Source organism: Lissotriton helveticus, chromosome 12, assembly GCF_964261635.1.
Source record: "Lissotriton helveticus chromosome 12, aLisHel1.1, whole genome shotgun sequence".
Lineage (NCBI taxonomy): Eukaryota > Metazoa > Chordata > Amphibia > Caudata > Salamandridae > Lissotriton > Lissotriton helveticus.
The window spans coordinates 691,909,359-691,932,040 of NC_136073.1; the positions used below are offsets into that span (position 1 = coordinate 691,909,359).

At 44.5% G+C, this 22,682-nt stretch overlaps 1 protein-coding gene across 1 annotated transcript in view; it reads right to left on the minus strand.

The window, feature by feature from the left end:
- The window catches only part of VAC14 (VAC14 component of PIKFYVE complex), a 1,984,055-nt gene extending 1,978,952 nt beyond the window's left edge, over positions 1-5,103 (minus strand). Inside the window, exon 1 of the mRNA XM_078670682.1 lies at positions 4,727-5,103. The gene's annotated coding sequence lies outside the window, so the exon portion shown is untranslated. The remainder of the gene's footprint in view (positions 1-4,726) is intronic.
- Between the last annotated feature and the right edge of the window lie 17,579 nt (positions 5,104-22,682).

Sequence of the window (22,682 nt, forward strand, 5' to 3'; positions counted from 1 at the left end):
CCTAGATCTCCCTTTTGTCCCGCAGCCGTAGAGGGCAGAAGCTATGACTGTGGGGAAGAGCAGAATGAGCCTAAAGGGTTAGGATGGAACCTGCTAGCAAGCAACTTTTTTCTCCAGATTAGGAGTTGACCAAATCCTTTAATCAGGGGGTAAAAGTGCATTAAAAAAGTAGGTGTACTGTTGAGGATGCATGCAATGGGGCCGGGAGCAGAGTTGTAGCAAAAAAACAAACAAAAAAGCAAAATATTCTGCAAGTTGTTCTGCTTTTTCACCTTCAAGTAACCAACATTCAAAATTAGGCAAAGCTTAAACGAAAAATAAATACGAGTTAAGTTAATCAGTGGGAAATGCACTATACTAAATTACTTGCTGGTCTGCGCTGGGTCAAATGGATAGGTCAGGAATACACCATATTTACTAAAAAAGGGCACATTCCTGCTCTCGCCATACGCTAGAACCCTATGTGCTGTCTAGGCCAACACATCTACCCTGATGCCATGGGGTAAGGGTGTCTGCTTTTCAAGCAGGATTGTTTTTTGCAGGAAGGGATATCTTCCCGCACAAAACCAATCCTCAAAGGCACATTCCTCTTTCTGAGTACACTGCAGAATGCAGCACACTTAGAAAGAGGAAACAACGAGGGGAAATAAAGGTATTTCTCCTCAGTGCGCCTCCATAAAGAAGGCATACACTTCTGACACATTCCCAGGTTTACTACTCTTGGTACATCTGGGAATGTGGCAAAAAGCATGGGTAGATGCATGGGAACACTTGCTCTCCACCCATGTAATGCCTTCCCGGCGCAGAGTAATGCAAGGCAGCAACTTGCGCTGCCTTGTATCATTCCCAAATTTACCAAGCCATGCAAGGCCACGCAAGGAGGCTTTGTGTGTCTTGGTAAATCTGACTAAAGGATTGTATTGCCCTTGCGTCACCTTGCATGACGCAAGGCAACAGTGTGATGCAAGGGCAACACAATCCTTTGAGAAATCTGGGCCTGAATCTTGGTTGGTGTAGTGGAAAATAGTGACTTGTGTAGTTTTAGTGCTGCGAGGCCCCAGTATGTGACAGAAAGCACAGAATATGTAAGACATTATTTTAAATGTGCATTAAACACAATATAAGATAGGCTGCTACAAAATGTGCAACAAGGTTTAAGATAAAAAGGTGCTTCCAAAATATAGATTTTAGTAATACCCAGACTGTATATAACTGCCCCTTAAAAGCACGCAGTTCACAGCTAAGCTCGTAACTCCTTGCACAAATCTTTCCAAAAGAATAAGGGGCAGATTTACAAGAAAGTGACGCATGTGTGAAGATGAGTCACTTTCCCTGTGCCACTTTGAGAGACCCTTGTGCCACTATGGATGCTCCGTATTTACAATACGGTGCACCATGGCACAAGGATTGACAGATGCGTCAGAAATTCTGCTGCATCTGTTGATGCAAAAGTCATGCATTGATGGAGTTGTGTCGCAAGCACGACGTAACTCCAGCAATGCAGGGGGAAGCCTATCCTCATTGTGGTGCGTCACTCCTTACGCCTCAAGCAGGCGTAAGAATTTGACACGGTGGCGTCCTAGAAGTGGCGCAGTGAAATCTGGTAGATTTCACTGCGTCACTTCTACAAGGCTTTTTTGCGTTGGAACGCCCACCCTGCATACATTATAGCTGACGCAGGTATAATGTGATGCAGGGCTTTACAACGTGACGCATCTCCCTAGAAGCGTCACGTTGTAAATGCTGCTGTTGCGTCACAAAAAGTGATGCAACTGCGGCGCAAAAATGACGCAAGGAGTTTGTAAATCTGTCCCATAATCTGTGTCATCAGGAAGCTTCAAGTGAGCCTGCTAATTAAAGTCAGCACCGGCTTCCAAAGCACCCTTTATATTTGAAGATTAACCAGTTGCACACATTTACATTTCTTTCAAGCAAGCAGGCAACCTGGCAAGAAGGCTTGTTTGTTGTTTAGCTGTCTGCTTACCTTTGCTTTCACAGCACAGGAGATTGCCTGTCTGCCAATTCTGTAGAAGCATTTCAACTCACTAATCACTAGGAATCACTCTAGACAGTAACCTCAACATGCAAAAACATATCAGCAATGCTACTAAAGGAGCCAATTTCCAGATAAACACATTGAGAAAACTGAAACCCTTCCTTCCTCACAATGACTTCAAACAGGCAGTACAAGCTCTGGTTATCCCTAGAGTTGAATACAGATGTGTTTCTCTCTGTGGCCTTCCCAAAACATCAACAGCACCATTCAGAGCATCAATCAACACAGCAGCAAGACTCATAACCGGATCTAAACGGACCTCCCACATCTCCCCGGACCTTCAATCCCTGTATTGGCTACCACTGAAGGCGAGAATCCAGCTGAAAATTGCCTGCATGACACACAGAGCCTTGCATCACAAGTCACCCAGTTATCTGGCACAGAAATTGACGATCTCGGGTGGGTCCAGATCCTCAAGAAGTGCGGAAAAACTACTTCTGAAACCACAAAAATTCCATAAGAAAAAAAACTTATAACAGATCCTTCTCTGGGATGGCACCCAGAATTTGGAACGCCCTACCCCCAGAAACCAGACTCAACCCTTCCACTACCTTGTTTAAAAAGGAAGTTAAAGCCATCCTCATGGCCATGTTCACGTGTCTATAATCTACTGAAACCCGATGTCGAAACACTCATGCGCCCCCACCCCCAAGACACTTTTGTTTTTGATGCTACACCTATTTATGCTGTTTATACTATATGCCTTGTGCACATGTCTTGATTTGCTCTTATTTTCGATATTAGTAACATTTACTGTTTGTACAGCGCTCTGATATCCGTGAGGATCTTGTTCGCGCTCTATAAAACTTTCTAAATAAATAAACTATCAAAATAAACTGACCCGGGACGGTCCTATTTCACAAAAAGTAAGGGAACTGTTTTTCATGAATTAAAAAAAGAATGGTCACGTCGGACCCCTCCGATTCCGCCCACTTCAACATCACCTCTGCCTTTAATAGGCGATAGCTTCAGATGTCAAGCCACTGACACTTAGCTGAGGTTAACAGTCGCAGGTGAGATGGGGGACTCTGGGTTTGTGATGGAGGTGCTTCTCTGGTAGTTATCAGGACGGAAATAGTGCTAGTCTCCAAGCTCTGTCAACCTGGTGATAAGGAGTCCACGTTTTTAGTCTACTTTGAGATGCGTCACCCTGTAGATGTTTGTTTTCGGTACATGGAGGACCTGGCCTGGCAGTTCGGGTTGGACTGTTCCCATGAGGCACAGAGTCAAGACTGATTTGCATACGGCCAGGTCTAAACTGGGGTGGTATGGTGAGCAAAAGAATGATGGATTTAACCCAGATATCTTGACTAGGGGTGAATGTTTTGATTTGTTCTGCATTCCGTCCATCAATTGTGTGTCTTTTGCTTAACCTTCGCTTTCACAGCACAGGAGATTGCCTGCCTGCCACTTCTGTTGAAGCATTTCAACTATCAAAATAAACCGACCCGGGACGGGACGGTCCTATTTTCACAAAAAGTAAGGGAACGGTTTTACATAAATTAAAAAAGAATGGTTGCGTCGTGCCCCTCCGATTCCACCCACTTCGACCTACCTCACCTCTGCCTTTAAAAGGCGTTAGCTTGGGATGTCAAGCCACTGACACTTAGCTGAGGTTAAGAGTTGCAGGCTGGATGGGGGTCTCTGGGTTTGTGATGGAGGTGCTTCTCTGGTAATTATCAGGAGAGAAATAGTGCTAGCCTCCAAAGCTCTGTCAACGTGGTGATAAGGCATCCACGTTTTCAGTCTACTTTGAGATGCGCCACCCTATAGTTGATAGTCTTAATTTCATAATGTTCTACTATTTTTCAAAGTGGCACACAGAGGCTAGTAAATAGGCTCAAGTTCGATAAACATACATCCTCTAAAATATGATACATTCCACTGGCAAAACATCAGTAATACACCAATTATATGACATGCTCTGCAGTATATGCACAATTTAAAAGTACGCCAGTCACTCAATTTAAGATGTGAAATTCCTCTTCGTTGCTTTCAAACGTCTTAGTAGTGCATTTCTTCAGAACAAGATTAAAGCAGTAGCACCAAGTGATATTCTATTGACAGCTAAGCGAATCACGTAGGTTTGAATATATATATATATATATATATATACACAAACATATATATATATATATATATATATATATATATATATATATATATATATATATATACACACACACTAACTACCTCTTTTTTACAATGCTTCATACTCCCGAATTAGTATATAGGGGCTCTAAACCTACTGCACTTCTTTTGTAGCATCCTCCAGGAAACTTAGGTTTCATTCCCCATCCCCTTCTGATACTCCCTCGCCTCCAACAATGACAGCTGTCGGTCACTCCTCCTCTCCTCCACCCCCTACAAGCACTCTGGTCGATCCTTTTCAAGCGCTCTCCTACAGCCCCTCTCGTATACACTCTCGCAGGCAGGTCCTGCTGTCTTTCATCCTCGTGGACCACATGCTCTTATTCATAAATCATGCACTCCCCGGCCGCACGCTCCCTTTGAAGCAGAGCAAAACTAAACTTCCCACGGATCAATCACAAGCGCCTCGATACAAATGCATTCCTCTCTTACACTTTAGAATACCGCTCACCTCTCAGCAGGCCAGCACATTACGGTGCAGGCAGGTGCTGCGGTCAGATGCAGCACTCTTGGACCTACCTGTCCTGAGGCAGCTGGGTTCACCGGTCCGAAGCGCACAGTACCAGCATGGATAGGTTCCCGGTGTTGTCAGAAACAGAGTAAGACTCAGAAACCAGCTCTGCGGCGAGCAGGATCAGCACCTCAAGGTGGGACCGCACACGCCGGCCGGTCCGCAAGTAGCTGCCTGAGTGACAGACACGGCGAAAAAGGAGCAACGTCCCCGGTCACACAGCCATGCTGACAGCGGAGACACTGCACGCGCACTTGAGTCTGTATGTGACAAGCCGCTCTCCACCACCTGGATTGCTTTCGCGAGCGGCTTCGCTAGAGGGCGGGAGACATGTTTTCCTCGGTCACATGACTTTTGGCTCCTTCTGTTCGCTTCCGCGTCTGGTGTCCCGGGCGCACGTGACTGCCCGCCGAAAGCTTGCTGTCAAAGACCGCTGCGCATGCGCCGTGGCGCAGGACACGGATCTCTTGTTTCCCTTTACTAGAATAAGATGTAGTTTAATATTTTGGAATATTAATTTGTATGTCACTTACGAAGACCTCTATAGTTTTGAAAACTCGACAAGCAACGTTTCTGATTGCAGCGTAAAGGCCAGAGCTGCCACTTTGAAACTTTGAAACTGGGAGACCAGTTTCGAGTCTAGGCGTCGGCTCAACATCCTGTGTGATTTCTATGCAAGTCACTTAACCCCCCCCCCCACACACACCTACCAAAAATGAATGTGTCCTTCTGTAATGTAACAAGTGCTCTTGTAAAGCCTCTCAGTCGAGTTTGCAAAAAGAAGAAATGTTACACAGCATGTGACAATTGTGAGAACACAGGAGTGATATATAGTTTATTAGAATTAAAGACACTTCTGTAATGTCATCTGTATCCTTGTGGTAAAGGATATGGTTATATAGCATTCTAGTTCATTGAATTTATCTTGAAGCCTACCCTTACCTTTGCTTGTAACATTTACTTTACTTTCTGTTTTAGATTTTGATTGATGATTACACATTCTGCATGAGGCAATCAATCAAACAAGCTTTATCCGATTTTATATATGAAGCATAAAAGCATTATAAGACAAACAGACATCAGTATCACAGTAAGATTCATCTAAAATTGCGTTTTAATTTTGGTTAAAACAGTTGTCTCTTAAGATATTCTTAAAATTAAATAATTACAAAATATTATATTAGACTAACTTTAAAATACAAACTCTCCCTCTTATACATACCACTTTCTGACTCTGATTGCTCCTTTAATAAAATGGAGGCCACAGTAAGAGATAACAGGAGAATCCAGAGAAAGAAGGAACTCAAAGCCTTCAATATAAGAGACGAGACAATGAGCCCTCATTAGAGGTTACAGAAATCTATAGCTCTCTGTTTTTTACAGGGTAAAGTGCTGAGTGCTTTGTTTTGTCATGTTAGTACATGGCACAATAGAAGATTATTTGCCCATGCCCAGGCAACCTAATCTGATCAAATCTATGTTGGGGGGTTGTAAATAAACTAAGATAAGGTTGAGGTTCCGTAACTAACTCACCCACAGTCAGATGACTTAAGAACTCTGCTGATTCATCAACTGTAATTGCTTTGCACTCACTCTTTTTCCATAAGCTGTTTTAATAATAGATTTTGTTTGCTGGGGCAAGTTAGAAAAATTGAGATAAAAATCAGCTAAATCGAATTCCTGAAATGTACGTCTAAGATCCCTGAAGCAGTGAATAAAATCTACACTGGATTAAAGAAAAAAATCTAGAATAATGGACCATGTAAATTCTAATTCTGGGGTAAGCCAGATCTTTGCCCATAGCAGTAAGGGAGCCAAAAAAAGCCTGTCTTCAATGTGTCCTAAGCCCAATTCCTGGTGGCAGAAGGACGTAGATGAACCTGTGGGTACTGATAAAAGCCTTTGTGTAAAATTGTTATCATTCATTGATAACTTTATTTCGGTCAAATGACCATAAAAGTGCACATAAAATACATCAGCACAATAAAACAATAAATAGTCATAAAAGGTTAAAAGAGAATTAAACTACAAGTTATCTGAATGCGAAAAATAAAAGCAATAAGTGCAACAATTAGGTTAAAAAGGTTTGCCTCCTACGCCACATACTGAATAAATAACGAGAAACAGCAAACACAATGGGAGGATGGGTATCGTAGATCAGTATCCTGCAGGCCTGTGTAAAATGCAGGAATCCCAAATTCTTACAAATAGGAATCAGCCAACATTTTCTAATTGCAGAGTAGGCAGGGCAAAAAAACAATACATGAGTTACAGTCTCCTTTTTATAACTACATGCAGGGCAGACTTCGTTATTAGGTTTTAGCCATTTAGATGTAAAAGACCTAATAGGTAGAGTGCCATGCCTTAACTGGGGATATAGCTTTCGAGCAAGCGGGGGTTCAATTAAATCCAAGAATTCCTCAGTTTTAGATTCTGATTTAACTAAGAGGAACTCAGATGTCAACCTACCCAATGCTGCAGAGCTTGATAGCGTTTGAACGTTCTGTATACGTATATGAGAAAGAAGTTCATTCTTTGATATCCCTAAGCAATAAGTCTCAGGAGTTTCCCACAGTTCCAAAAGACCTAACCGGGTACTAGCAGTACGAATATACTGAAGCCAAGGGATCTTTTTGTATATAAGAAGAGACCAAATCTCAGAAAATTCCGCTCTATACGCGGCCAATTCAGGGACTGACCACAGCCTCTTCCAATACATAATTGGTCTTGCACTTATGATCTCCTCTATTGGAACCATGCCAAGATCAAGTCTGAGAGGGATCAAAGGCGTGCTAGGCGGTAACCCAACTAAATTTCTCACAAAAGACTGCTCTACCTTTTTAAGATTCATTATCTGCTTGTGGCCCCAAAGTTCAGCCCCGTAGATTGCTGCCGTTCTAGCCTGGCGACAATATATCTCCAGAGCTGGGGACACCGGCCTAAAAGTTGACTCCCTAAAAACTTTGCTTATACCCCCAGCAAGCTGGGATAACTTAAGTGTGGACTTAGCAATCTGCGTGTTCCAGTCAAAGTTCTCAGTCAGAGTGACACCCAAATATACAAATGTTTTAACCCTTTCAAGGTGGGTACCATGTAAAACCGGGTTTGGGCGTGTTTTTCCCAGATTGATTTCTAATCCCCAAAGCTCACAGAACTCCACAAATCCATCAAGTGTTTTTTGAATGCCCGATGATGTTCTAGACAACAGCAAAGTGTCGTCTGCGAACATCAGAGCGGGAAACTCTGCCCGTGACCAATTTAGGGGCATCATTGTTTAACACACCATTCAAATGTTCCACAAGGCTGTTAATGTAGAGGCTGAATAGTATTGGTGCCAACACGCACCCTTGGCGAACTCCTTTTTGGACAGGGATGTGATCTGTGAGTTTGCCATGCCTACCACACCTGACCTGGGCAAAGTTATTTACGTGGAGCCTAAATAGAACGGCTAATAAATAAGGCGGAAGTCCCAGGTCTGCTAGCACCTTCCACAATTCTTCACGCGGAACCAGATCAAATGCCGCCCGCAGGTCCACAAACACAAGGTAGAGGCTGCCACCCCCTACCTTTGCTGTTTTCCAATACAGGACCTGCAGGCGGAATATCTGGTCTAGGGTAGATGTGCCTGACCTAAAGCCTGCCTGGAGTATGGACAAGTTCCCATTCTCTTCAATCCACCCAAGAATCCTGTCAAGGATGACCCTCCCCTTCAGCTTTTGTGATGTATCAATTAAGCTGATGGGTCTATAATTAGAGGGGGTAAGTGGGCAGCCCTTTTTTAAAATAGGGACAATTTCTGCTCCTAGCCAAGTAGGGGGCAGGTCGTCTCCCTGCAAAATACCATTAAATAGAACGACCAAGTAAGGGGCCCAGATTTTAGGTTGTGCCCTAAACAAGTCCCCCAGCAATTTATCCAATCCTGGAGCCTTGTTGGGGAGCAATTTACCTATGGCTGTCTCAACTTCAATCAAGGTGAAGAGTTCAACTGGGGCGAGGCATGTAGGGGCTTCAGGCAACCATCCACGCTCTTCAGCCCCGTTGACGCTTTGGAATTGCTGAGGTTCGAGAGTACTAACAGACGAGCCATCAAGCTCAGAGGTGCCATATAGAGCACCAAAGTGGCTTTCCCAGATTGAAGGGGCAATATTGGGGGCAAACGCCTGGGTATGCCCACTAAGTCCAGTTGCAACAATGGACCAGAATTATTTGGCATCCTTACACCTAAGTGCAGAACCCAACTCCTCCCACATTGTGGCCTCCCATTCCTTCTTAGCATCACAGATTGCCTTTTTATATATAGTGCGGTGCACCCTGATGGCCTCACTATCATTGGTTTTTATTACTGTAAGCAAGGCCTTTTTGGCCTTCCGACAGGAGGTGTTAAACCATCGAAGGATCGTGGTCCGGTGCTGATTTGCCCTTCTCACTGGGTACAGAATATCTTTTAATATGGCAACCAATTGATTATGTATTTCAGTTGCCCTGCCCAAATGGCCAGATTTCCCCATCTCTTCAATGAGCGGAATAATGGCTTCATATAATTCAGCAAGTTTACTAGGGGATGCTTGTAAGTCTGGCCATTTAACCCTTCGCCTACAGTTTGTTATTATTAATGGCACAGTAGCGCAGTGTTCAGCCGGGGTTGAGCCTTTCAACCCAAAGCTCCCCGATGTAAGGGACAGAACTAGGGCATTATGGTCACTATCAAACCTTTCAATGACCCTGAATTCATACAGCCTGTCCCAGTGCCTAGCCTCAATGAAGATATAATCGATTACTGAGGTCCGATTTAATCGATTAAACGTGGCTCTCCCTGGTCTATCAGGCTCCACCCTCCCATTGCATGCTCGTAATGATGTAGCTAACGCAAATGACTGCAATTGCAAAACAAGAGGGGTCCATACCTTGACCTGAGGAGTCAATGGATCTGGGATGGCCCAAAGCAAATCAACATCATCTGGGTCACCAAAGTTCGGGTCCATGAGGGGCTCAAAATGACAATTGAAGTCTCCACCCAAAATTAACACGGTGGAGGGGTCAATCGACTGTATGAGGGTTAACAAAGTTTCGACAGCCTCTGACTCAAGGCCCCGCCTAACCGGCCTTGAGTATACATTAATCAAAGCAATATTTGGCCCATTAGGCAGGGTCAACAAAACACACTGGACATCCAATGAGTTAGTTAAGATTGGTGATGCCTTTATTCCCAGGTACGTGACAACCCATATAGACAACCCACCCGAGGGCCTGCCCCTATCACCCATGCTCGCCAGGATATCGTATGTTGCAAAACCCTGGGCTACACTTTCTTTTAACGCCCAGGTTTCCTGCAACATACAAATATCATGCGAAGCCATAAAAGAGCCCCACTCTGGAATAGGCAATTTGCTCTTAAGTCCCGCCACGTTCCAGGATAAGATTTTAACTTGGGGAACGACCAGATCTTGCTTAATTGGTTCACATTCCAAGGAACCGGGAAGATCAGTAAAAGCAGAAGAACTGGCTTCTACACCTTGCTCAAGCTCACAATTCAATGGGTGTCGATCATCGGGAGAGGAGACAGTTGCAGACTGAGTGGTTAGTTCAGTTACCACATTTTTTACTAAGGGGCTTAGTTTTGCGTTTGCAGCTAGGTTGTCAGTAGTGGGTAGCATATTGGTAGGGGGCCCGTCTGTCAATCGCAATCATCGAAGCCCGAAAAGGCATCAAATCTATTTTCAACTTCAAGCGGGGTAAACGGTAACAAGTGGTCCAACCTCCTGTTTCTGTTTCTATAACTCCTAAATGGTACAGTGTCCCACCCAGGTACATTTTCAAAGGTCATAGGGTTAGATGCATGTGTCATATACCGGTTATTAAAAAGTATAGAAGAGTTAGTCGGGGGCAAAGTAAAGCTCCAGGGTACATTATAGGGATCACTAGAGATCTCGGGTAAAAATAAGTCAATTCACAGGGAACGATGGAGTTGCCGACATTCCCTGGAGACCAGTCTAGAATGTATCTAACAGCTCTAGGATCTCTGAAATTGATGACAATGAGGTCCCCCTTTATGTCTTTTGCTCTGCTTCCCAACCAAGGGAGTCGCCGGACATGCAGGATATCGCCATTAATATTATAAGGACGTGGTCGATTTTGACTAAGCCAGTGAATGGTTTTGTTTTTTAACTGAGAGAACCCTTCCCTCTTACCATCCGCTAATGTAGGGACTCCCATAAGGACAACCACAAGAGGAACCGCTTCTGGAGGTAATTCGACTTGACGCCCCCTATGGTTCACTGCCCTAACGGGGCTAGTACTTCCCCTGTCATCTCGCATATGTCCTATGCAAGATTTCTTTTCTCCCTTCTGAGCTTCACTAGCAACAAGCGGTGCCGATTGTTGAACTAATTTGGAGGGTATTGCCCTATGTTGTTTAGAATGTATAGGCTTAATAATTTGGTTTGCACCCTTATGAGCAACAGGAGTGGAAGATGACACTGTGGCTGCGTGGGGTAGCGCCGGCTTCGCAAGGTCCTTAATTAACCCAGCATTATTACTAATAGCCAGCTCTAAGTTCCCTATCCGTTGCTCGACCCTCTTCAGCCTCTCTATTATAGGTAGTATGAATGACCTAATTAAATGCTCCATACTTTCCAAAGGAGCAGCAGACAGTGCTTCCTTTGGCGGGCAAGGTAAAGGAATGACTAAACCTGGTGAAGTGAGTACAGTTATTATAGGGGCTTCTGGAGTGGGTACAGTTGCTATAGGGGCCGTTAAAATTGGCACAGTTGTTATAGAGGCCTTTGAAGTTGGCACAGTTGTTACAATAGCCTTTGTGGTTTTACCAAAGTCGGAATGACTAATCTTGATTTTTTGCGGATCACCACCCTTCTTTCTTCTTTTACTTGGTGGTGGACCAGGAACTTTGGGCATCACTTGTTTCTTGGCCTTCTTTTTATTAGTCTCAACTACTAATAAAGGTGGCTCGACTGTCACATCTGCTCCTATGGTAGAATTACTAGGAAGAGATATAACGTTCGTATACAGGTCGTTGGACATATCAAGTGGGGGGGATATATCTCGCAAGAGCATAGGAACGCTATCTATAGATAGAGGATCCTCATTTTCAATATGGGAGCTTGCATCGAGTGGAATGGTTTGTTCCAAAAGGTCCAAGGGAGGTCTATTTTTCATACATTCAACAGAGCGACGTCGCTCAGCCCGGTGCTCAGCCAATGTACTCTCCCTTTCTATATCTGGAGCAACCTTAGTAAAGTAGCTATCTAATATACCTTTACTAATTCCCCCTGCCTTCAAGGGTACAAGCTTTTCAAGGTTCGAAGCCATGATAGGCTAGGAAAAAGTACAAACAAAAGGTCCTTGCCAACGTGTTAGAGTGTAGGCCCAGCCCAGCCTCTTCTGGCCTCTGAGGGCCTAAGAGGGCCCGCCCTTTGCCCGGGCTTTGCCCGGCGCTGCCCGCGCGCGTCCCGCGAAGCGGGGCTCTGCGCCGATGATATGCGCCTCCTGGCGCTGGCGCGTCGTCAGTAATGCTCGCCGCCGGTGTGCCTGCCGGGAGTTGTGGTCCCGGGGCGGCGGCGCGAAATGTGGCGGTACTGACTCTGGCCGGTGGCGGCTTTCGCTACTGGTGTGGCTGACTCTTGCCGGTGGCGGCGTCCTCCTCCTCCCGATTGCTGTGGCAGTGTCAGGTAAGTTTTGGCTCAGTCCCCCACTCTGCCGGGCTCTGCGCCGATGATATGCGCCTCCTGGCGTTGGCGCGTCGTCAGTAATGCGCGCCGCCGCTGTGCCTGCCGGGAGTTGTGGTCCCGGGGCGGCGGCGCGAGATGTGGCGGTACTGACTCTGGCCGGTGGCGGCTTTCGCTACTGGTGTGGCTGACTCTTGCCGGTGGCGGCGTCCTCCTCCTCCCGATTGCTGTGGCAGTGTCAGGTAAGTTTTGGCTCAGTCCCCCACTCTGCCGGGCTCTGCGCCGATGATATGCGCCTCCTGGCGTTGGCGCGTCGTCAGTAATGCGCGCCGCCGCTGTGCCTGCCGGGAGTTGTGGTCCCGGGGCGACGGCGCGAGATGTGGCGGTAGTGACTCTGGCCGGTGGCGGCTTTCGCTACTGGTGTGGCAGACTCTTGCCGGTGGCGGCGTCCTCCTCCTCCTCCTCCCGATTGCTGTGGCAGTGTCAGGTAAGTTTTGGCTCAGTCACCTCCTTCTCGCGCCGCAAGCTAAAGGCCTGCCCCCTCTGCTTCAAGGAGCACGAACGGCGACAGCCTGCCATTGGCCCGCTGCCCGCCCGTCAATGTCACTTGGCCCTCCCGTTGGACAATGCCCTGCTGGTTTATCATTCCATCTCGTGGTGACTCTCTCCGTTTTCAAACGTCATTGTTATCTACAACCTATAGCAAATACTGTAGACCCAAATCCTGCCCCGTACCAAGCAATCGTACAGCATTTTGCTTCACATAAGGTAATCATCTCTTTAACAGGTTTATGGTCCAGATAGGTAGCAAAACGGAAAAGAGCCTCCATAGCTCTGGTTGCCTTTTTTGCTCTTAGTGCCAGAGGCTCCTAAGAGGGCTGGGAATTAAAAATGATTCCCAAGTAAGAGAAGCTTGGAACTTTCTCAACCACCGTGCCCTGAACCTTAAATATTTTGGACTTCATTCTCTTGGGACCGCACACCAAAATATATATTATTTTTACGGTTCACCTTTAGCTCCAGAGATTTCATAAAAACTATAAAGGCAACAAGGGATTTTTAAAAACTGTTTGCTGTCCTAGCTATTAGGGCAGCATCATCCGCATATAACAGTTTAGGGATGAAGTCACTCCCAACTTTGGGATAGTCAAGTTTTTCCTTCATCAAGTGGGGCACTAAACCATTCGTATAAATAAGAAACAAAAAAGGGGTCAAAATACAGCCTGGCTGGACTCCTTTCATTGATGGTATGGCGTTAGTTTTCTCACCATTTGGGGCATACCTAATCCTAACTTTGTTCTCCGAGTGTAATCTGTGTAATAAGGTGACAAGTGGATCCTCCACTCCCATGTTGCCCATCATGAGCTACAGCTTGTCCCGATTGACAGCGTCGAAAGATTTTGATAATTCCATGAAGGCAAGATGTAAAGAGCTCTTCATGTACCTAGTGTACTTACTAACAATCAGGGAATAATTAATACATTGTTCTGTGGTGCCCAAGCCTCGACGAAAACTGCACTGGAGCCTTGACAGTACATGATTGTTGGCTGCCCAATCTTCTAATCGAGCCAGGAGGACTCTTCCCAAAACATTTAAAGTAGAGTCAATCAATGAGATTGGTCTGCAACAGGCTGGGTCCTTTTCGTTCCCCTTTTTAAAAAACCGAACCACTATCGCCTCACTCCAAGAACCAGACAAAGGGGTGACAATAGGTGCTCTAATAACATTTGTTATTAGTGGGGTCCAATGACTTGTAATATCTTTAAATAAATCTAAGGGCACCCCATCTGGCCCAGGCACTTTAATGGCAAATGCCTTGAGTAATAGCATTTGCCACCTCTTTTACTGAAATACCCTCATTAAAAAGTGACATTTTTGCCCACTTTTATGACCCCTACTGGTTCATGGATGTCTTAAACTTGTACATCATTAAAAAGGTTAAAAATATAAGTAAAATGAGCCTCCCAAGTGTCCCCTAAAATCACAGATTCCATTTTTGAGAGACATTCTTTGAAAAGATTGGTCGGTTTACAACCTCCCAAAACTTCCTCGTGTCCTTAAGGGACCGTGCTGCAACTAGGTCCATCCATGCTTCTGTCCTCAAGTCCTGTTTTCTTCGATCAGTCATATCCATATATTTTTTCCTGAGAGTCTTAACTAGCATTTTGTCTTGGAGGGCAATTTGTAAAGCAGCTTTAAATTCTCTATGTGCTTTTGAACAAGCGCTATCAAACCATCAAATTGCTGGCTTTTCCTTATTTTGGTGGCATTTAATAATGAGGGCAGATGAAATAGCAGCACTTAAAGCCTGAAACTCTTGTATGATTACAGCTGGAGAATTTTCTTGAGTTCAACAGGTGTTTATAAGTTTAAGGTTCTCAGAAACAATTTTTTCCCAATGAACGATGGGTTAACACAACCCCATCTTAGCCTAAAGTTCCGGGTGGGGCCATATGTAGTGGGAGCTTCCAAAGTTTGTTTATAACCTAAATTTACTTTAAAAAGCACAACTGAAGTATTATGGTCCCTGGCACCATGGCATAAAACTTTATATTCCTTCACTAAACTAACAAAATTGCTGGTTAATGGAATGAAATCAATTACACTATCATAATCCCCACCCGCCCCCAATCCAGGCACGGTATCGGAGGAGCCGCAACACAATAATTTGCAAAAGACAGATCATATGTCAATATTATACCTTTTAACGCCTCCTCATAAGGGGAATGGCCAAATGTGACATTGGGTAGCCTTCACTGTTTTCTGTCCCACATACCCGTGAACCACTTTGTTTGCACATGGTGCTGTTAAAATCCCCACGCCACATGACATATAGTGGGTTTCTTTTAGAAGTTTCACTCCAGATCTCATCCTGCACATTATCCACCACTGTTGAGATAAGATGATCAAACATATTATAATAAAAATGTATAATCAACAAATCTACCACACCTAGATTAGAAACTAAGAAAATTTGATACCAAGCAGAGGAGCATATTATTATTATAAATCTCACTTTTGCATATTTAACAGATACAAGAAGTGTCAGCCCACCGAAGCTCTCCCAGAACTTGAGGAAATTGCTGCAGTAGAAAAGGAACGGAACCCATTTACATGGAAATCTACCACTGACCATGTTTCTTGTGAGCAGATGAAATCATAGCTCAAAACAAAATCCAGCCAATTCTCGCTTCTTATTTTTGAATCGATTCCCGCTATATTCCAGAATAGTATCGAGAGACAGGGGTTTAGGTTTGATACCGCAATAACCTTCACAACGCTGCCATCTGAGTCAAGAGATTGAGCTAGAGTTTCTGCTTCATCAACATTTTCAATATTGCTGCCTGTTTGGGGCTTATCTGTAACACACTTTACTCCTATAGCCCCACCTAGGATGGTCGTCTGAGGGGATAACGTCAATCAACATCCTCTAATCCTGTTAAAGCTTCAAATCTATTTGAGTGTACAAAGTTTACCATCTTGATGATACTCCCAGGATATCACTTTGCCTGGATCTGGAACTAAATCAAAAATAGGGCGGCATAAAAAAAAGCTTAGTGAGTAGATATTTTCCGTTGATGAGCCTAAAGAACTTAAACGCATTAATAAAAACCGTACACAAGTGGGATTTCTACAGTTTAGTACAACACAATCTCCCTCCACCGATTTCAAAGTAGCCAACCCATTGAATTCTACAGGCCATAATGATTTCTTCGGAAACTCCTTAAGAGGAATTTGCATTTCCCAAGTACCAATTTGCTGCTTTGTTACTGAGACTCTGACAAGTCTCATTAGATCCTGCTGTTAGAGGGGGGACTCCAGTAAGTATCAATGTATAAGGTGTACAATTTGTCGGTAAGTGTAAATGATTCACAGAGCCTTGGGTCAATGAGGTTGCATAATTGACCTGTGGACGAGTAGAACCATTACTGGATCCGGATGGGTTTTTATGATAAGGAGGTATACAGGAGACATTTCGTTGGGGGGGGGGGGAGGGGAATAGAGGGCCTGTATTATCAACACTTTGATCGTTTCGGACAATCTGCCTCCTACCAGCACTAAAATTAGCTCTCTATGGGGGTTGTATACTTGTTTTAGATACCATAGGAGCGATATTTCCTTGGCTATTGGTAGTCATAATCTGTACTGGACCCTCCTTCGGTTAGGATACATCATTCCTCTCTTTTATAGTTCCCTCTAAAGATTGTAACTCTGTCCCAACCTTTTCCATACTGGTAATTATAGGTTTTAGTGCATCAGCTATCAACTGAGCAAGACAAACATAAAATTGCCTCAGGTATATTATGGGGCCCTTTTTCACTCTCCTACTCATCTCTGCTGCTTTCCTTACATTGACAACTCTTTTTCGTAACCGTACAATTTTCTTTAGATTTTGGTATTCCCTTTGTTCGTTTTCATCCCCCTTTTTGATTTAGTGTTGAGTCTGTTTCTACAATCTGCAATGGATTAATTACATGATTATTAATTATCATCTTAGGCACAAGTGAGGCTGGTAGCGCAGTGTTCAATCACCCTTTTTCAGCATCAGATTCCACATCCTTTATGAGATCGATATGGGGGGTGAAGATGAGGATAAGGACATTCTTCTTTCAGTTAGTTCAATCCTTCTGCCTGCTGTAAAAACCCATCCAGCGTATTGGCTTCCGCGAGTGTATTTTTTTGCTTTGCCATAATCTCAAAAGATGATTAGAGTGTGTAGGGAAGTAGGGCCTGCTTTCATGGTTACCCCCATTTTTTGCTGGTGCTATTCTATTTTCTGGCTAGTCTGACTGGGATCCTACTAATCAGGACCCCAGTCACTGTGCTTCATCCCTAAATTTGTTATGGTAAGTATTTTGGTACCTCCACATTTGGCTACTGGTGTACCCTACTCAGTTCCTACTACATGGTACTGAGGTACCCAGGACTTAGGTACGCCAGGGGTCTCCCATGGACTGCAGCACATATTATACCACTCAAACTGTAACTACAGGCCTGCCATTGCAGCCTGTGTAAGTTGGTGCTAGCACCACTTACAATAGATATACGTTTCCTTACATCTGAGGTCACTGAACTTAAAACCTATAAGTCACCCCTAAGCCAGGCCTTTTAATCCTGAAGGCAGGGTGCTAGGTTATAAGTGTGAGGGGCCCTTTATGAGCAGGACACCCCCTACAAACCCCGGAGTTGATTCTCCAGGCACTGTATGTGCGGTGAGCCATTTAATACATGTACGAGATGTCTAACTATATATTGGCCGCATCGAAACTGATCATGTTTGGAATCAAACAGGTTGGAATCCTACCCCAACACCGATTCCAGTGTTGGATGTAGGATTCCATGTACTGGGGGGTACCCTAGGATGTCACAGTGTATTCCCAACACCAGCCTTTCAGGGTCTAGCAGCAAGCAGTGCTGCTGCCGACCATAGACATGTTTCTGCCCTCCTACTGCTGAGCTGAGCTGCAGCAGGGGAAGGCAGAACAATATAACCTTGATCCGAAAGAAGCGATTTAATTCATCAAAATTCCCAAGTTAATTACTCTTTATGTAGCTCAATTCACAAAATTTTTAAAGGCAGTTTTATATGTATCCAATTAATGCATTTTATTTCACAATGTTCACTTCATATCTCCAGGTCACACTATAATAATCTATGTCAGCCGACGCGTTTTGTCCATTAGGGACATCATCAAGGCTTAAAACATTATTATTTGCAGTTAGTTTCTAACCGGATACCCCTCTTGGCAGCATCCATCTGTCCCTTCAATTGTATGTGTGATCTTTCAGTTCCTCTGTTCAATTCAAAATGAAGTCCATCTGGTCGGTGCGATCCTTCCTGCCAATAGGTTTCCTGCCACAGGGAGGTGTGACCACCTCCCAAACAGGACTTAGTGTATTGGGCTGGGGGCGCTTGCCAGCGCTTGCCAGCACCACCAGCCCAATCTGCTTTGAAGGGCATATTTGGTGCCCTACTTGCATACTTCAGTATGAGCCAGTTCAGGGAGCCGTTGGCTCCCACTCTTGCGCAAAACTGGACAAGGGACATGGGAGTATCCTCCCCTCTGTCCAGCCCCTGCTCTGGGAGGGACACTTGAATAGTCCCAACCCTTTCCCTAAGATACTTAAGGGCTTATTATGTGGGTTGCTCTTCAGTTTTGTCATGGGAGAAGATTCAAATCCGAAACCACTTCAACTTCAACCATCTGGGCACTTTGGACTTTGCCTGGAACCAAGACTGCATCCAGGAAGACTCCTGCTGCTCCTGGTCTCATCGTCCTGCCAGTCTGCTGTTTGATCTGGGCCTGTGTTCCATCCAGGTTCCTCTCCAGGCCTGTGGGCATCAAGGACACCAGAAGTAATCACCCTTGGAGTGAAGGAGTCACTCCCCTACATCTGCGGGCGCCGCAATGAAGCTGAACGGTCTGCTGCTCCTGATGTCCCATGGACTCCGAAAGGTTCAGCAACGAATCTTTGGTGAGCTGCTCGAGGTCCTCTTGTGACTCCTGTGCCCTCGGCCAGTGAGTCATCTTGAGGGTCTTCTTTGGCTTCTGTAGGCTCCCTTGCTTGCTCTGGGCCTGCTTTGACTCTCCTGCATTTGGTGAGTCCCCTGGACCTTGCTTTTGATATTTGGTGTGCATCTTAATAGATATACACATACGAGATTCTACTTGAATATTTGAGATTCCACTTAAGAACCTGAAATTTGGGGGTTCTGGTATGAGTTGAGTTGACATGCATGACTGATCTGTGTTGTGTTTGACTTTTGATTTTACAATTTATCTCATATATACTCATATGGACCAGATTACAAGTCCGATAAAAGTATTTTCTCCTCAAATTTTAATATTGCATATGCCGTCTGAATGCTCTTATGTTTAGCAATCGAGAGTTATCTTTCTTTCTTATGATGCAATGAGACCGTGACTCTATATATTAAGCACACAATAATCTGGACTGCATTTGAGATTGTGGGCTCGCGTTTTTTGCGGTATTCAATTCTGATGAGGAAATTTCACTCATGAATGATGCTTACCTATGGTTTCCTCTTTTTTTCTTTAGATATTTATTAACAAAATACGTCCGAATGCTGAAGGATACGGATTGTATATAGTTCTCTTAGGTAACCAACATGCCTTATCTTATTGCAATTATCTCTGTTTGGCACTTATCTGGCACTGATTGGAGAATGAATTACTCATTATAATTAGTACCGTAGGTGTGCTACTTGTTAGCAGCTTTCTTATTGGTATGGAGAATATTCTGTCTCTCCACCTTTTTGTTAGGGGTTGTAATTCATTATAGTAGGGAAACATGGATATGCTATAGTATTCCGAATTTATAAAAAAATCTCTAATTTCTCCTCCTCCTCTGTAGACCCATATTATATGGGATCACACACAGGTTCTACCTGGAATGTGGTGAACTTGCTTACAGAGATTTGCACTAGGTGAGTGGCAATTGTGTGTATTATCAAAAGCTGTTTTGACTTTGCCTAATGAGGGGTGTCTGTCACCTTATATAATTAAACTATCGCATTGGTTGTCTGCTTTATTAGAATAAGTCACTGACTAGCCTATGTGTACTGCTTATGTGGATCATGTAGTTCTTTGTTAATATGGACGCTATAGTCCTAATATAAATGTGTTTTACTCCTCTGCGACTCTTTTGGCTGTGCTGTCTTTTGATGCACTTTTCTTTCTTTGCACTACACACAATTTGTATGGTCTTCTCACTGGTTGAATCTTTTGGTGACTATTGATTTTTGGTTACTATTCACTTTTCAGCTCTTATGTTCACACAAAACTTTGGTTTTGAATTTTGAACATTGAGGAACTATATGTTAATAAATCTATTTGGACATTATTTGAGTATTATATATATTTTGTTGTTGTGGCCCTGAGGAAGTCGTCGGGTGAATTTCCCCGAGACAAAACACGTGTCGGCTATTGGCTACATTTGGTGATGTTATCTACATCAACTTACCCACTATGAATGTATGTATAATACACCTATGTTTATGATAAGGATAAAGGAAAACAAGAGAAGAAAGTTATTTGAGAACATCTTGAATCTGGACATTTTATTGTACGGCTGATTTGATATGGTTCAATTTTGAATGTTAATTTGTTCTTTGCTCGGGAGCGATATTCTGTTTACTGTTTATACGCTGTGTTCTTTTAGTTACAGAGGATTTTTGGGACGCGGGTGGCCGTTTCCATTTTGTTCCCTAGAGCAACTTTGAGAGAATGTTGGTTATATTGTTACTCAAATATTGGTTTTGTGCAAGGTGTAACGTAGCCACGCTTCTAAGTTTACTTACTGGTCCCAATGCTGCACCTTCTTTGTTTACCACGTCTGTTGCTGCTGCTAAGGCTTGTTGGTGCTCCTGCCAGACACCGACCAATTGGTTCTCGACTTCCGACGTGGGACAGCTCATGAACAGCTCCTGGTCTTCCACAGCATAACCTGGTCCTCACAGCTGCAGCGACAAGGTCACCATCATCACTCCTGCATCTTCTGTCATTGGTGGTCATTGGTCTTCTGTGCCTCCTGGTCACTTCCGAGTGGCATACACTCTGTCCCCTCTGCTTGTAGGTACTCCTCTTCAAAGAACCATCCTTGGATTCCACAGGACTCTTTCACCTATTTCGCCAGCAGCATCTTTTTTGAAGTCCTCCATTGTGGTCTACGGTGGGTTCCAACGCCACCTCGCACCTATGCACCTGGCTTCCCTGGTGTAGGTATCCTGGTTCCTGGGGTATTCACAGGTGGGGTGACTCTCCAACTTTCCACTGGGAAGGGTCTTTCTTATTGAAAACTGCAACTGCGACTTTCCCAGTGACTTGCATTGAGCACACAGCTATGATTCCACTCTGCACACAGCATCCTTGGGGGTTCCTGGGCACTTACCTCGGGAGGTTCCTTGGGTCCCCAGCTCTTTTGAGTCTCCTGGTCTAAGTCCCGACTTCAGTCGCAGTTCGCATTCCACTTCGTTATTATATATGTTGGCCTTCCCCTGGAGACCATTGTTTATTTGTGCTTACCTGTTTTACATTTGAAATATTGTGTGTATTGTGTTGATATTTACGGGAAGGAGATATACCAATGTGTTAGTGAGTATGTATAATAAATATAACTATTTTTATAACTACACTGTGTGCTTTTTTGTTTACCCTACGTTATATGATTAGTTCTGATAAAACAAACTGCTTAATACTCCTTTGGGACTAAGCCTGAAGGCCGCTTTCCACAGCTACCACTTGGAGAGCTTTCTATGGTTGTCTAAGACCACTAAAAGCACCATAAGCGTTGTCTGGATTAGTGCAAGGTGCTTCACTGAAAAAGTGTGCACCATATATTAAGCTGGTCTCCTACAGCATACTTAAAAAAGACTAAATCCAAAAACACTAAAATCACCCAGTGAAAAAGGTCCGTATGTAAGGGCTGGTGAACAGACTCTCCCTTCCACTGAAACTAAGCTGCCTTCCGATAATGAGTCCTGGGTCCTGAGGCCTAGAAAGTAGGCCCAGCCCTGCCCAGCCCAGCCTCACTGTGGTCGGGCGCAGACAGCCGCAGGAATTCGTAAGGCTTCCGGGCACTGGCAGTAACGTCGGCAGCTTCCTCCAAAGAGGGCTGCGGCTTGAAGTCCCACCCCGACCACCAGAAATAAGCTTCACCTCCCCAGAGAGAATATGGGAGAATATGTTCATCCAAGCAAAAGATTTTCTACACTTTTCTTAGCCTTCCACAATGCACCGGTGTTTCCCTGGAGTGCGCTTAACTTGCGGTCAGCCTGTCTGTTTCTTTATTCACCAATTGTCCTCGTATTTGAGATACTGGTTTTATAACATATGGACTCCGTCACCAGTCACGTCTAAGTGTGACACTGTATCTCTGCACTGTGCTAACTATTTACTCTATTGGGTTCTTCCCTGCCGGAACCGTTCCCCAGCGACAGAACCCAGTCAGACAATAAGTGAAACCCAGCCCTCCCTCTTGTCACTGCCTCTCTTTCCACGCTCTCTCCACAACCAAACCAACACTTGCCTGATGCTATGAACCTCGCCTCGGGCCACAGCTGTAGGGACCTCAACGCCTCTCTCCATTGGGATACTGGGTCTGAGTGCAGTGACTCCGTTGCTCTCTCTGGTGTCTGCTGCCGCTGGCGTGCTAGGCCTGCTGAACCTGGTGTGCTAAACCTGCTGGCGTGCTAAGACCTACACGGAGGTATCCCTCTTGCTCTCGACAACGGGGAGCAGTGAAGCCCTCCTCAGTTTGC